At 50.1% G+C, this 15,280-nt stretch overlaps 1 protein-coding gene across 1 annotated transcript in view; it reads left to right on the forward strand.

Annotated features, from left to right (window-relative positions):
- LOC124043182 (zinc finger protein 704-like) overlaps positions 1 to 1,467 on the forward strand; it is a 101,395-nt gene extending 99,928 nt beyond the window's left edge. Inside the window, exon 10 of the mRNA XM_046361463.1 lies at positions 1,417 to 1,467. The gene's annotated coding sequence lies outside the window, so the exon portion shown is untranslated. The remainder of the gene's footprint in view (positions 1 to 1,416) is intronic.
- Positions 1,468 to 15,280: the final 13,813 nt, after the last annotated feature.

Genomic DNA, 15,280 nt, shown 5'->3' on the forward strand with positions numbered 1-15,280 from the left:
GGTCTCATTCATTCACCTGTAGGCTAAACATATGTTGTGAACATGGGTCTCATTCATTCACCTGTAGGCTAAACCTATGTTGTGAACATGGGTCTCATTCATTCACCTGTAGGCTAAACCTATGTTGTGAACATGGTATGACCTGGGTCTCATTCATTCACCTGTAGGCTAAACATATGTTGTGAACATGGTATGACCTGGGTCTCATTCATTCACCTGTAGGCTAAACCTATGTTGTGAACATGGTATGACCTGGGTCTCATTCATTCACCTGTAGGCTAAACATATGTCGTGAACATGGTATGACCTGGGTCTCATTCATTCACCTGTAGGCTAAACATATGTTGTGAACATGGTATGACCTGGGTCTCATTCATTCACCTGTAGGCTAAACCTATGTTGTGAACATGGTATGACCTGGGTCTCATTCATTCACCTGTAGGCTAAACATATGTTGTGAACATGGGTCTCATTCATTCACCTGTAGGCTAAACATATGTTGTGAACATGGGTCTCATTCATTCACCTGTAGGCTAAACATATGTTGTGAACATGGGTCTCATTCATTCACCTGTAGGCTAAACATATGTTGTGAACATGGGTCTCATTCATTCACCTGTAGGCTAAACATATGTTGTGAACATGGTATGACCTGGGTCTCATTCATTCACCTGTAGGCTAAACCTATGTTGTGAACATGGTATGACCTGGGTCTCATTCATTCACCTGTAGGCTAAACATATGTTGTGAACATGGTATGACCTGGGTCTCATTCATTCACCTGTAGGCTAAACATATGTTGTGAACATGGTATGACCTGGGTCTCATTCATTCACCTGTAGGCTAAACCTATGTTGTGAACATGGTATGACCTGGGTCTCATTCATTCACCTGTAGGCTAAACCTATGTTGTGAACATGGTATGACCTGGGTCTCATTCATTCACCTGTAGGCTAAACCTATGTTGTGAACATGGTATGACCTGGGTCTCATTCATTCACCTGTAGGCTAAACCTATGTTGTGAACATGGTATGACCTGGGTCTCATTCATTCACCTGTAGGCTAAACCTATGTTGTGAACATGGTATGACCTGGGTCTCATTCATTCACCTGTAAGCTAAACCTATGTTGTGAACATGGTATGACCTGGGTCTCATTCAGTGCCATTGTATTATGATGTGGACATCTGGTTGTTTAGAGAGAAATCTATATATACTTAAAGAGTAGATGTTTAAATCTAAAGTGAAAGAGATGGATCTGGCTGTTGTTGTTTTTTCTACTATTTTGCATTTATGAATGACTATTATATGTTGTTTTTATGTTCAGCTGAAAGAAGACAGTGGATGCTGTAATCGTGTCATTCTGAGGAGAATTCTTTCATTCTGAAACCAAGGAATGCTTGTTTTGTTACACAGCACCAGAACTCCACAGCACCAGAACTCCACAGCACCAGAACTCCACAGCACCAGCACTCCACAGCACCAGAACTCCACAGCACCAGCACTCCACAGCACCAGAACTCCACAGCACCAGAACTCCACAGCACCAGCACTCCACAGCACCAGCACTCCACAGCACCAGAACTCCACAGCACCAGAACTCCACAGTCACCTAAATACACACACACACACACACATACACATACACATACACATACACACACACACAGTAACCCTTTATAATATCTGGAAGTGTCGTTTAGCAGCTCCAACCTGACAGCTCGCTCTGTGTGTGAGAGAGCATGAGTGAGCTCTTCGGCTTGTGTCTGGCCCAATGATGTATATAAACTCTGGATAACTGACAGGGGGCGCTGTATTGAAGCCATCTTGGTATTCCTCCATTGTAAAAAATAAATACATGAAAAATGTATTTTTTTTCAATCTTAAAGTGTAATTTTTAGAGTATTAATGTTACTGTCCTCACAACAACAAAAAATATTTAAATACATGTCATTTTGTCCTTTGCATTTAATTGAAATACTGTAGAATTCCACTCATTCCTATGGAGGACTGATCTTACTGGGGAGTGGCAACATGGCCGACCACTGGCTTCAAAGCCTCTCATTGGCCAATACATGGCACCAGCAATCCAGGGTTTTTATGCCCCCCCCCCCATCCTCGCCTCCTTCTGTTAAAAACCATTTGTTATGAAATGACAGGACGGGCAACGTTTAAGCTACAGGAGTCCACCCACCCGGGATTCTGTTGTTTTAAGGTTTTTACCGTGATGTTTTGTTTGTTGTCAACGTTCCCTCTCTCTGGTATCTAATGGTGATGCCTTGTTTACCTCACTGTGGTGCTTTTTAACATTTTTTTGTTTAATAAACGGTATCCCCGTTCATGGAAATATCATTCTAGATTATTTTTTCTATGTCTCCGTTGTTGTGTGTAGATTGTCAGGCCGAGAGATGCTGTGCACTCCGTTAGCAGGGAACGCAGTGGGGGGGGGGGGGGTCTATTCTGGTCCAATAAGGTTTCACTATAATGCCCTTTTATATGTCCATGCTGTTACACTGTAGTAGAACATGAAAATAAATAAACAACTGCCTCTAGACAAGTTCTTGTCTCTCAACAGAGAACTCGGTGTGTCGTCACCAAAGCTGTCGTCTTTCTCGACCCCTCTGGTTTACTGTGTGTGTTGTAGGTTATTTCTGTGGATATCAACCGGCCACGTTCCAATTCTAACAGATATAGTACTGAACAGAAAGGGGAAATATATAAGCTACAATGTTGTTTACATGTAATAGTTAATATCTTTACACTTATTATATATCTAGCTACAGTATTATTGAGCGAACGCAGGTTTGAATTCAGTTCTTGTATTAAGTGTACACCTACCCTATCAGCCTACATCACCTCGTCTCTCTGAAACGTAAATACCTTTCAGCTAGTTCTGAGTAACTGTGTTTAACCATCATGCCACTAAATAAACTAGGGTATGTGGTTCACCTGATTTCCCTAAAGGTGTCAGGGTCAATGATATATCATCCATTATTTACATCGGTCAGTGTAACAGAACAGAGCTGGATGAATGGAACCTGGGGGAACAGCAGAACAGATCTGGATGAATGGAACCTAGCGAACGCAGGTTTGAATTCAGTTCTGTATTAAGTGTACATCCCTAGCACCGTCCCTCTCTCCTCTATCCCTAGCACTCCCTCTCTCCTCTATCCCTATCACCGTCCCTCTCTCCTCTATCCCTAACCGTCCCTCTCTCCTCTATCCCTAGCACCGTCCCTTCTCTCCTCTATCCCTAGCACCGTCCCTCTCTCCTCTATCCCTAGCACCGTCCCTCTCTCCTCTATCCCTAGCACCGTCCCTTCTCCCTCTATCCCTACACCGTCCCTCTCTCCTCTATCCCTATGCCACTATCCCTAGCACCGTCCTCTCTCCTCTATCCCTAGCACCGTCCCTCTCTCCTCTATCCCTAGCACCGTATGTGCACCGTCCCTCTCTCCTCTATCCCTGACCGTCCCTCTCTCCTCTATCCCTAGCACCGTCCCTCTCATCCCTAGCACCGTGATCCCTCTCTCCTCTATCCCTAGCACCGTCCCTCTCTCCTCTATCCCTAGCATCCCTCTCTCCTCTATCCCTAGCACCGTCCCTCTCTCCTCTATCCCTAGCACCGTCCCTCTCTCCTCTATCCCTAACAGACCGTCCCTCTCTCCTCTATCCCTAGACCGTCCCTGCACCGTCCCTCTCTCCTCTATCCCTAGCACCGTCCCTCTCTCCTCTATCCCTAGCACCGTCCCTCTCTCCTCTGTCCCTAGCACCGTCCCTCTCTCCTCTATCCCTAGGTCCCTCTCTCCTCTATCCCTAGCACCGTCCCTCTCTCTCCTCTATCCCTAGCACCGATCCCTAGCACCGTCCCTCTCCTCTATCCCTAGCACCGTCCCTCTCTCCCTCTATCCCTAGCACCGTCCCTCTCTCCTCTATCCCTAACCGTCCCTCTCTCTCCTCTATCCCTAGCACCGGGTCCCTCTCTCCTCTATCCCTAGCACCGTCCCTCTCTCCTCTATCCCTAGCACCGTCCCTCTCTCCTCTATCCCTAGCACCGTCCCTCTCTCCTCTATCCCTAGCACCGTCCCTCTCTCCTCTATCCCTAGCACCGTCCCTCTCTCCTCTATCCCTAGCACCGTCCCTCTCCTCTATCCCTAGCACCGTCCCTCTCTCCTCTATCCCTAGCACCGTCCCTCTCTCCTCTATCCCTAGCACCGTCCCTCTCTCCTCTATCCCTAGCACCGTCCCTCTCTCCTATCCCTAGCACCGTCCCTCTCTCCTCTATCCCTATCCCTCCTCTATCCCTAGCACCGTCCCTCTCTCCTCTATCCCTAGCACCGTCCCTCTCTCCTCTATCCCTAGCACCGTCCCCCTAGCACCGTCCCTCTCTCCTCTATCCCTAGCACCGTCCCTCTCTCCTCTGTCCCTAGCACCGTCCCTCTCTCCTATCCCTAGCACCGTCCCTCTCTCCTCTATCCCTAGCACCGTCCCTCTCTCCTCTATCCCTAGCACCGTCTCTCCTCTATCCCTAGCACCGTCCCTCTCTCCTCTATCCCTAGCACCGTCCCTCTCTCCTCTATCCCTATCCCTAGCACCGTCCCTCTCTCCTCTATCCCTAGCACCGTCCCTCTCTCCTCTATCCCTAGCACCGTCCCTCTCTCCTCTATCCCTAGCACCGTCCCTCTCTCCCTCTATCCCTAGCACCCTAGCACCGTCCCTCTCTCCTCTATCCCTAGCACCCCTCTCTCCTCTATCCCTAGCACCCTAGCACCGTCCCTCTCTCCTCTATCCCTAGCACCGTCCCTCTCTCCTCTATCCCTAGCACCGTCCCTCTCTCCTCTATCCTAGCTCCCTCTCTCCTCTATCCCTAGCACCGTCCCTCTCTCCTCTATCCCTAGCACCGTCCCTCTCTCCTCTATCCCTAGCACCGTCCCTCTCTCCTCTATCCCTAGCACCGTCCCTCTCTCCTCTATCCCTAGCACCGTCCCTCTCCCTCTCTCCTCTATCCCTAGCACCGTCCCTCTCTCCTCTATCCCTAGCACCGTCCCTCTCTCCTCTATCCCTAGCACCGTCCCTCTCTCTCTATCCCTAGCACCGTCCCTCTCTCCTCTATCCCTAGCACTGTCCCTCTCTCCTCTATCCCTAGCACCGTCCCTCTTTCCTCTATCCCTAGCACTGTCCCTCTCTCCTCTATCCCTAGCACCGTCCCTCTCCTCTATCCCTAGCACCGTCCCTCTCTCCTCTATCCCTAGCACCGTCCCTCTCTCCTCTATCCCTAGCACCGTCCCTCTCACCTCTGTCCCTAGCACCGTACCTCTCTCCTCTATCCCTAGCACCGTCCCTCTCTCCTCTGTCCCTAGCACCGTCCCTCTCTCCTCTATCCCTAGCACCGTCCCTCTCTCCTCTATCCCTAGCACCGTCCCTCTCTCCTCTATCCCTAGCACCGTCCCTCTCTCCTCTATCCCTAGCACCGTCCCTCTCTCCTCTATCCCTAGCACCGTCCCTCTCTCCTCTGTCCCTAGCACCGTCCCTCTCTCCTCTATCCCTAGCACCGTCCCTCTCTCCTCTATCCCTAGCACCGTCCCTCTCTCCTCTGTTCCCAGCTCCATCCCTCTCTCCTCCATCCCTCCCTGCTCTGCCCCCAGCTCCGCCCCTCTCCTCAATCCCCCCCAGCTCCGCCCCTCTCTCCTCTGCGTCTTTGTTCCTCTGACAGTGGTCTCATTGTGCTCTTCAGAGGCACCGCTCAACAATAAGCTAACGACAGGTGGGCTGGGCTGAACAGAGACCCACTGCACTGGTACAATACTGTGTGAATGTGTCTTGGTTAAATGGACCGCAAAGCAATGAGGAGAGGATTTATCAGCCACACGCAGCAGGACTTTATAATAAAGGAATGAATTTCTAAAGTTGCTGATGTATTTTTCATGAATTTAAATAAATAAAACACAAGATGACCACCTGTAACAATCACAAAAGTACAAAAGTTATTTGAGAGAGAGTTAAGAGAATAGTCATGGGAATGTGGTTTGCATTGTACGAACCCAACAAAAGGTCAATAACGACACATTCCAACAGCTAACAGGGCTTCCACCAACAAACCATGAGAGCGTTTCCATGGTGCCTGCACTTGACGAACAGGTTATGTCTGTCTGGTCCCTCCCACTCTGTTAGTGGGGTTGGACAGTATTGTTGTGTTCTGTCACTCTGTTAGTGGGTTTGGGGTGTGGGGGCTGTCACTCTGTTAGTGGGGTTGGACAGTATTGTTGTGTTTTGGGGAGTGGGGGCTGTCACTCTGTTAGTGGGGTTGGACAGTATTGTTGTGTTTTGGGGTGTGGGGGCTGTCACTCTGTTAGTGGGGTTGGACAGTATTGTTGTGTTTTGGGGTGTGGGGGCTGTCACTCTGTTAGTGGGGTTGGACAGTATTGTTGTCATGTTTTGTCATATATTGTCTTGTCATTATGCTTTCCCTTCTGTTCGTTTCCCCCTGCTGGTCTTATTAGGTTCGTTCCCTCTTTCTATCCCTCTCTCTCCCCCTCCCTCTCTCACTCTCTCGCTCTCTCTTCTCTCTATCGTTCCGTTCCTGCTCCCAGCTGTTCCTATTCCCCTAATCAATCATTTAGTCTTCCCACACCTGTTCCCGATCCTTTCCCCTGATTAGAGTCCCTATTTCTTCCTTTGTTTTCCGTTCCTGTCCTGTCGGATCCTTGTATGTATTGGTCACCGTGCTGTGTTTGTGTATCGCCCAGTCGTGTCGTGTTTCCCTCAGATGCTGCGTGGTGAGCAGGTGTCTGAGTCTGCTAGGTTCAAGTGCCTTCCCGAGGCTACCTGCTGTTCAAGATCGAGTCTCCAGTCGGTTCTCGTCATTACGAGTGGAAGTTGTGTTTTTTGATTGTATTTTACTTTACTGGATTAAAGACTCTGTTTTCGCCAAGTCGCTTTTGGGTCCTCATTCACCTGCATAACAGAAGGATCCGACCAAGAATGGACCCAGCGACTATGGATTCTCTCTACTCTACTCTCGAGTTCCAGGGAGCGATGCTCGGCAGACACGAGCAGGAATTGTCTGCTGCTCGGCATGCCGTTGAGACCCTGGCCGCTCAGGTCTCCGACCTCTCAAGACAGTATCAGAGTCTTCGTCTCGTGTCACCAGCTACTTCCGGTTCTTCCGAGCCTCCGGAACCTAGGGTTAATAACCCACCTTGTTATTCTGGGCAGCCCACTGAGTGCCGCTCCTTTCTCACCCAGTGTGATATCGTGTTCTCTCTCCAACCCAGTGTGATATCGTGTTCTCTCTCCAACCCAACACATACTCAAGAGAGAGAGCTCGGATTGCCTACGTCATATCACTCCTTACTGGTCGGGCTCGGCAGTGGGGCACAGCTATCTGGGAGGCAAGCGCTGAGTGTACTAACAATTATCTGAACTTTAAAGAGGAGATGATAAGGGTTTTTGATCGCTCAGTTTTTGGGAAAGAAGCTTCCTGGTCCCTGTCTTCTAACCCTATGTCAAGGTAATCGATCCATAACGGATTACTCAATAGAGTTTCGCACTCTTGCTGCCTCCAGTAACTGGAACGAGCAGGCGTTGCTCGCTCGTTTTCTGGAGGGACTCCACGCTAAGGTTAAGGATGAGATTCTCTCTCGGGAGGTTCCATCCAGCGTGGATTCTTTGATTGAACTCGCTATTCGCATTGAACGACGGGTAGATCTTCGTCACCGAGCTCATAGAAGAGAGCTCGCGTTAACTGTGTCTCCCCTCTCTCCGACACTACCGTCTTTCCCCACTGACTCAGGTGTTGAGCCCATGCAGCTGGGGGGTATTCGCATCTCGACTAAGGAGAGGGAACGGAGAATCACCAACCGCCTCTGTCTCTATTGCGGTTCCGCTGGTCATTTTGTCATTTCATGTCCAGTTAAAGGCCAGAGCTCATCAGTAAGCGGAGGGCGACTGATAAGCGCTACTAGACGGTCCTCTCCGTCAAGTACATGTACTACTTTACCGGTCCATCTACGCTGGACCGGATCGGCAGCATCCTGCAGTGCATTAATAGACTCTGGGGCAGAGGGCTGTTTTATGGACGAAGCCTGGGCGCGGGAACATGACATTCCTCTCAGACAGTTAGGGAGCCCACGGTCATGTTTGCCTTGGATGGTAGTCCTCTCCCCAGTATATTATATGAAACACTACCTTTAACCCTCACTGTATCCGGTAACCATAGTGAGACCATTTCTTTTTTGATTTTTTGTTCACCTTTTACACCTGTTGTTTTGGGTCATCCCTGGCTAGTGTGTCATAATCCTTCTTTTGATTGGTCTAGTGGTTCTGTCCTTTCCTGGAGCGTTTCTTGTCATGTGAAGTGTTTAATGTCTGCTATTTCTCCTGTTTGTTCTGTCCCCTCTTCTCAGGAGGAACCTGGTGATTTGACAGGAGTGCCGGAGGAATATCATGGTCTGCCCACGGTCTTCAGTCGGTCCAGAACCAACTCCCTTCCTCCTCACCGGTCGTATGATTGTTGTTCTGATCTCTTTAAGAAGCGTTTTGCATCCGCTTCTATCCTTGTTGCACCTGACGTCACTAAACAGTTTTTTGTTGAGGTTGACGCGTCGGGGGTGGGCGGGGGAGCCATTCTGTCCCAGCGCTCCGATACTGACGATGGGGTCCACCCTTGTGCGTATTTTTCTGCTTCTGCTCCTGGTCTTGCTGGGTCTCAGTCTGTTCCCTGCCATCGCATCTCTCCTGTTCTTGTTCCTGCCCTTGCTGTGTCTCAGTCTGTCCCTAGTTGTTACTCTCCTGGCCTGTTTGGTCCTGTTTGCTCTAAAGTTTTCAGTTCTCTACCCGTGTCTCATTTTTTTTTTAGAGTAGTACCCTAGTTTCCCTTTTTTTTCGTTTTTTCGTTACGGTCCTGAGGAGAGGAGTTGGGTTCTTTCTCGGGACGTGCTGGACCGTTTGATCTATGATTTCCTCCGTTGCCGCCAGTGTTCCTCCTCGAGAGCGCCAGGAGGCGCTCGGTGAGTGGGGGTACTGTCATGTTTTGTCATATATTGTCTTGTCATTATGCTTTCCCTTCTGTTCGTTTCCCCCTGCTGGTCTTATTAGGTTCGTTCCCTCTTTCTATCCCTCTCTCTCCCCCTCCCTCTCTCACTCTCTCGCTCTCTCTTCTCTCTATCGTTCCGTTCCTGCTCCCAGCTGTTCCTATTCCCTAATCAATCATTTAGTCTTCCCACACCTGTTCCCGATCCTTTCCCTGATTAGAGTCCCTATTTCTTCCTTTGTTTTCCGTTCCTGTCCTGTCGGATCCTTGTATGTATTGGTCACCATGCTGTGTTTGTGTATCGCCCAGTCGTGTCGTGTTTCCCTCAGATGCTGCGTGGTGAGCAGGTGTCTGAGTCTGCTAGGTTCAAGTGCCTTCCCGAGGCTACCTGCTGTTCAAGATCGAGTCTCCAGTCGGTTCTCGTCATTACGAGTGGAAGTTGTGTTTTTTGATTGTATTTTACTTTACTGGATTAAAGACTCTGTTTTCGCCAAGTCGCTTTTGGGTCCTCATTCACCTGCATAACAATTGTTGTGTTTTGGGGTGTGGGGGCTGTCACTCTGTTAGTGGGGTTGGACAGTATTGTTGTGTTTTGGGGTGTGGGGGCTGTCACTCTGTTAGTGGGGTTGGACAGTATTGTTGTGTTTTGGGGTGTGGGGGCTGTCACTCTGTTAGTGGGGTTGGACAGTATTGTTGTGTTTTGGGGAGTGGGGGCTGTCACTCTGTTAGTGGGGTTGGACAGTATTGTTGTGTTTTGGGGTGTGGGGGCTGTCACTCTGTTAGTGGGGTTGGACAGTATTGTTGTGTTTTGGGGTGTGGGGGCTGTCACTCTGTTAGTGGGGTTGGACAGTATTGTTGTGTTTTGGGGTGTGGGGGCTGTCACTCTGTTAGTGGGGTTGGACAGTATTTGTTATGCAGGTGAATGAGGACCCAAAAGCGACTTGGCGAAAACAGAGTCTTTAATCCAGTAAAGTAACTTTACAATCAAAAGGCATAATTCTACTCGTAATGACGAGAACAGACTGGAGACTTGATCAAGAACTGCAGGTTGCCTCGGGAAGACACTTGAACGTAGCAGACTCAGACACCTGCTCACCACGCAGCATCTGAGGGAAACACGACACGACAGGGCGATACATAGACACAGCACGGTGAACAATAGACAAGGATCCGACAGGGCAGGAACGGAAAACAAGGAGAGAAATAGGGACTCTAATCAGGGAAAAGGATCGGGAACAGGTGTGGGAAGACTAAATGATTGATTAGGGGAATAGGAACAGCTGGGAGCAGGAACGGAACGATAGAGAGAAGAGAGAGAGGAAGGGAGAGAGAAAAAGGGGAACGAACCTAAAAAGACCAGCAGGGGGAAAATGAACAGAGGGAAAAGCAAAATGACAAGACAATCTAAGACAAAACATGACAGTACCCCCACTCACCGAGCGCCTCCTGGCGCACTCGAGGAGGAATCCTGGCGGCAACGGAGGAAATCATCAATAAGTGAACGGTCCAGCACGTCCCGAGACGGAACCCAACTCCTCTCCTCAGGACCGTAACCCTCCCAATCCACTAAGTATTGGTGACCCCGTCCCCGAGAACGCATGTCCATGATCCTACGTACCTTGTAAATAGGTGCGCTCGACAAGGACGGGAGGGGGGAGGGAAGACGAACGGGGGTGCGAAGAAAGGGCTTGACACAGGAGACATGGAAGACAGGATGGACGCGACGAAGATGTCGCGGAAGAAGCAGTCGCACAGCGACAGGATTGACGACCTGGGAGACACGGAACGGACCAATGAACCGCGGAGTCAACTTATGAGAAGCTGTCGTAAGAGGAAGGTTGCGAGTGGAAAGCCACACTCTCTGGCCGCAACAATACCTTGGACTCTTAATCCTGCGTTTATTGGCGGCTCTCACAGTCTGTGCCCTGTAACGGCAAAGTGCAGACCTCACCCTCCTCCAGGTGCGCTCACAACGTTGGACAAACGCTTGAGCGGAGGGAACGCTGGACTCGGCAAGCTGGGATGAGAACAGAGGAGGCTGGTAACCCAGACTACTCTGAAACGGAGATAACCCGGTAGCAGACGAAGGAAGCGAGTTGTGAGCGTATTCTGCCCAGGGAGCTGTTCTGCCCAAGACGCAGGGTTTCTGAAAGAAAGGCTGCGTAATATGCGACCAATCGTCTGATTGGCCCTCTCTGCTTGACCGTTAGACTGGGGATGAAACCCGGAAGAGAGACTGACGGACGCACCAATCAAACGACAGAACTCCCTCCAAAACTGTGACGTGAATTGCGGGCCTCTGTCTGAAACGGCGTCTAACGGGAGGCCATGAATTCTGAACACATTCTCGATGATGATTTGTGCCGTCTCCTTAGCGGAAGGAAGTTTAGCGAGGGAATGAAATGTGCCGCCTTAGAGAACCTATCGACAACCGTAAGAATCACAGTCTTCCCCGCAGACAAAGGCAGACCGGTAATGAAGTCTAGGGCGATGTGAGACCATGGTCGAGAAGGAATGGGAGCGGTCTGAGACGACCGGCAGGAGGAGAGTTACCCGACTTAGTCTGCGCGCAGTCCGAACAAGCAGCCACGAAACGGCGCGTGTCACGCTCCTGAGTCGGCCACCAAAAGCGCTGGCGAATAGACGCAAGAGTGCCTCGAACACCGGGATGACCAGCTAACTTGGCAGAGTGAGCCCACTGAAGAACAGCCAGACGAGTGGAAACAGGAACGAAAAGGAGGTTACTAGGACAAGCGCGCGGCGACGCAGTGTGCGTGAGTGCTTGCTTAACCCGTCTTTCAATTCCCCAGACTGTCAACCCGACAACACGCCCATAAGGAAGAATCCCCTCGGGATCAGTAGAAGCCACAGAAGAACTAAACAGACGGGATAAGGCATCAGGCTTGGTGTTTTTGCTACCCGGACGGTAAGAAATCACAAACTCGAAACGAGCGAAAAACAACGCCCAACGAGCTTGACGGGCATTAAGTCGTTTGGCAGAACGGATGTACTCAAGGTTCTTATGGTCTGTCCAAACGACAAAAGGAACGGTCGCCCCTCCAACCACTGTCGCCATTCGCCTAGGGCTAAGCGGATGGCGAGCAGTTCGCGGTTACCCACATCATAGTTGCGTTCAGATGGCGACAGGCGATGAGAAAAATAAGCGCAAGGATGAACCTTATCGTCAGACTGGAAGCGCTGGGATAGAATGGCTCCCACGCCTACCTCTGAAGCGTCAACCTCGACAATGAATTGTCTAGTGACGTCAGGAGTAACGAGGATAGGAGCGGACGTAAACGTTCTTTTAGAAGATCAAAAGCTCCTGGGCGGAACCGGACCACTTAAAACACGTCTTGACAGAAGTAAGAGCTGTGAGAGGGGCAGCAACTTGACCGAAATTACGAATGAAACGCCGATAGAAATTAGCGAAACCTAAAAAAGCGCTGCAACTCGACACGTGACCTTGGAACGGGCCAATCACTGACAGCTTGGACCTTAGCGGAATCCATCTGAATGCCTTCAGCGGAAATAACGGAACCGAGAAAAGTAACGGAGGAGACATGAAAAGAGCACTTCTCAGCCTTCACGTAGAGACAATTCTCTAAAAGGCGCTGTAGAACACGTCGAACGTGCTGAACATGAATCTCGAGTGACGGTGAAAAAATCAGGATATCGTCAAGATAGACAAAAACAAAGATGTTCAGCATGTCTCTCAGAACATCATTAACTAATGCCTGAAAAACAGCTGGCGCATTGGCGAGACCAAACGGCAGAACCCGGTACTCAAAATGCCCTAACGGAGTGTTAAACGCCGTTTCCACTCGTCCCCCTCTCTGATGCGCACGAGATGGTAAGCGTTACGAAGGTCCAACTTAGTAAAGCACCTGGCTCCCTGCAGAATCTCGAAGGCTGATGACATAAGGGGAAGCGGATAACGATTCTTAACCGTTATGTCATTCAGCCCTCGATAATCCACGCAGGGGCGCAGAGTACCGTCCTTCTTCTTAACAAAAAGAACCCCGCCCGGCCGGAGAGGAAGAAGGCACTATGGTACCGGCGTCAAGAGACACAGATAAATAATCCTCGAGAGCCTTACGTTCGGGAGCCGACAGAGATTATAGTCTACCCCGAGGAGGAGTGGTCCCCGGAAGGAGATCAATACTACAATCATACGACCGGTGAGGAGGAAGGGAGTTGGCTCGGGACCGACTGAAGACCGTGCGCAGATCATGATATTCCTCCGGCACTCCTGTCAAATCGCCAGGTTCCTCCTGAGAAGTGGGGACAGAAGAAATGGGAGGGATGGCAGACATTAAACACTTCACATGACAAGAAACGTTCCAGGATAGGATAGAATTACTAGACCAATTAATAGAAGGATTATGACATACTAGCCAGGGATGACCCAAAACAACAGGTGTAAAAGGTGAACGAAAAATCAAAAAGAAATAGTCTCACTGTGGTTACCAGATACTGTGAGAGTTAAAGGTAGTGTCTCAAATCTGATACTGGGAAGATGACTACCATCTAAGGCAAACATGGGCGTAGGCTTGTCTAACTGTCTGAAAGGAATGTCATGTTTCCGAGCCCATGCTTCGTCCATGAAACAACCCTCAGCCCCAGAGTCAATCAAGGCACTGCATGTAGCACCCGAACCGGTCCAGCGTAGATGGACCGACATAGTAGTACAGGATCTAGATGAAGAGACCTGAGTAGTAGCGCTCACCAGTAGCCCTCCGCTTACTGATGAGCTCTGGCCTTTTACTGGACATGAATTGACAAAATGTCCATCAAATCCGCAATAGAGGCACAGGCGGTTGGTGATCCTCCGTTCCCTCTCCTTGGTCGAGATGCGAATACCTCCCAGCTGCATGGGCTCAGTCTCTGAGCCAGAGGAGGGAGATGGTTGCGATGCGGAGCAGGGAAACACCGTTGACGCGAGCTCTCTTCCACGAGCTTGGTGACGAAGATCTACCCGTCGTTCTATGCGGATGGCGAGAGCAATCAAAGAGTCCACACTGGAAGGAACCTCCCGAGAGAGAATCTCATCCTTGACCACTGCGTGGAGTCCCTCCAGAAAACGAGCGAGCAGCGCCGGCTCGTTCCAGTCACTAGAGGCAGCAAGAGTGCGAAACTCTATAGAGTAATCCGTTATGGATCGATCACCTTGGCATAGGGAAGCCAGGGCCCTAGAAGCCTCCCTACCAAAAACTGAACGGTCAAAAACCCGAATCATCTCCTCTTTAAAGTTCTGGTAATTGTTAGAACAATCAGCCCTTGCCTCCCAGATAGCTGTGCCCCACTCTCGAGCCCGGCCAGTAAGGAGTGAAATGACGTAAGCAACCCGAGCTCTCTCGCTAGAGTATGTGTTGGGTTGGAGAGAGAACACAATATCACACTGGGTGAGAAAGGAGCGGCACTCCGTGGGCTGCCCGGAGTAGCAAGGTGGGTTATTAACCCTAGGTTCCGGAGGCTCGGCAGGCCAGGAAGTAACAGGTGGCACGAGACGAAGACTCTGGAACTGTCCAGAGAGGTCGGAAACCTGAGCGGCCAGGTTCTCCACGGCATGGCGAGCAGCAGACACTTCCTGCTCGTGTCTGCCGAGCATGGCTCCTTGGATCTCGACGACAGTGTTACGAGCATCTGTAGTCGCTGGGTCCATTCTTTGGTCGGATCCTTCTGTTATGCAGGTGAATGAGGACCCAAAAGCGACTTGGCGAAAACAGAGTCTTTAATCCAGTAAAGTAACTTTACAATCAAAAGGCATAATTCTACTCGTAATGACGAGAACAGACTGGAGACTTGATCAAGAACTGCAGGTTGCCTCGGGAAGGCACTTGAACGTAGCAGACTCAGACACCTGCTCACCACGCAGCATCTGAGGGAAAAACGACACGACAGGGCGATACATAGACACAGCACGGTGAACAATAGACAAGGATCCGACAGGGCAGGAACGGAAAACAAGGAGAGAAATAGGGACTCTAATCAGGGGAAAAGATCGGGAACAGGTGTGGGAAGACTAAATGATTGATTAGGGGAATAGGAACAGCTGGGAGCAGGAACGGAACGATAGAGAGAAGAGAGAGAGGAAGGGAGAGAGAAAAAGGGGAACGAACCTAAAAAGACCAGCAGGGGGAAAATGAACAGAGGGAAAAGCAAAATGACAAGACAATCTAAGACAAAACATGACAGTATTGTTGTGTTTTGGGGAGTGGGGGCTGTCACTCTGTTAGTGGGGTTGGAGAG

This window comes from Oncorhynchus gorbuscha, linkage group LG09 (genome assembly GCF_021184085.1).
Source record: "Oncorhynchus gorbuscha isolate QuinsamMale2020 ecotype Even-year linkage group LG09, OgorEven_v1.0, whole genome shotgun sequence".
NCBI lineage: Eukaryota > Metazoa > Chordata > Actinopteri > Salmoniformes > Salmonidae > Oncorhynchus > Oncorhynchus gorbuscha.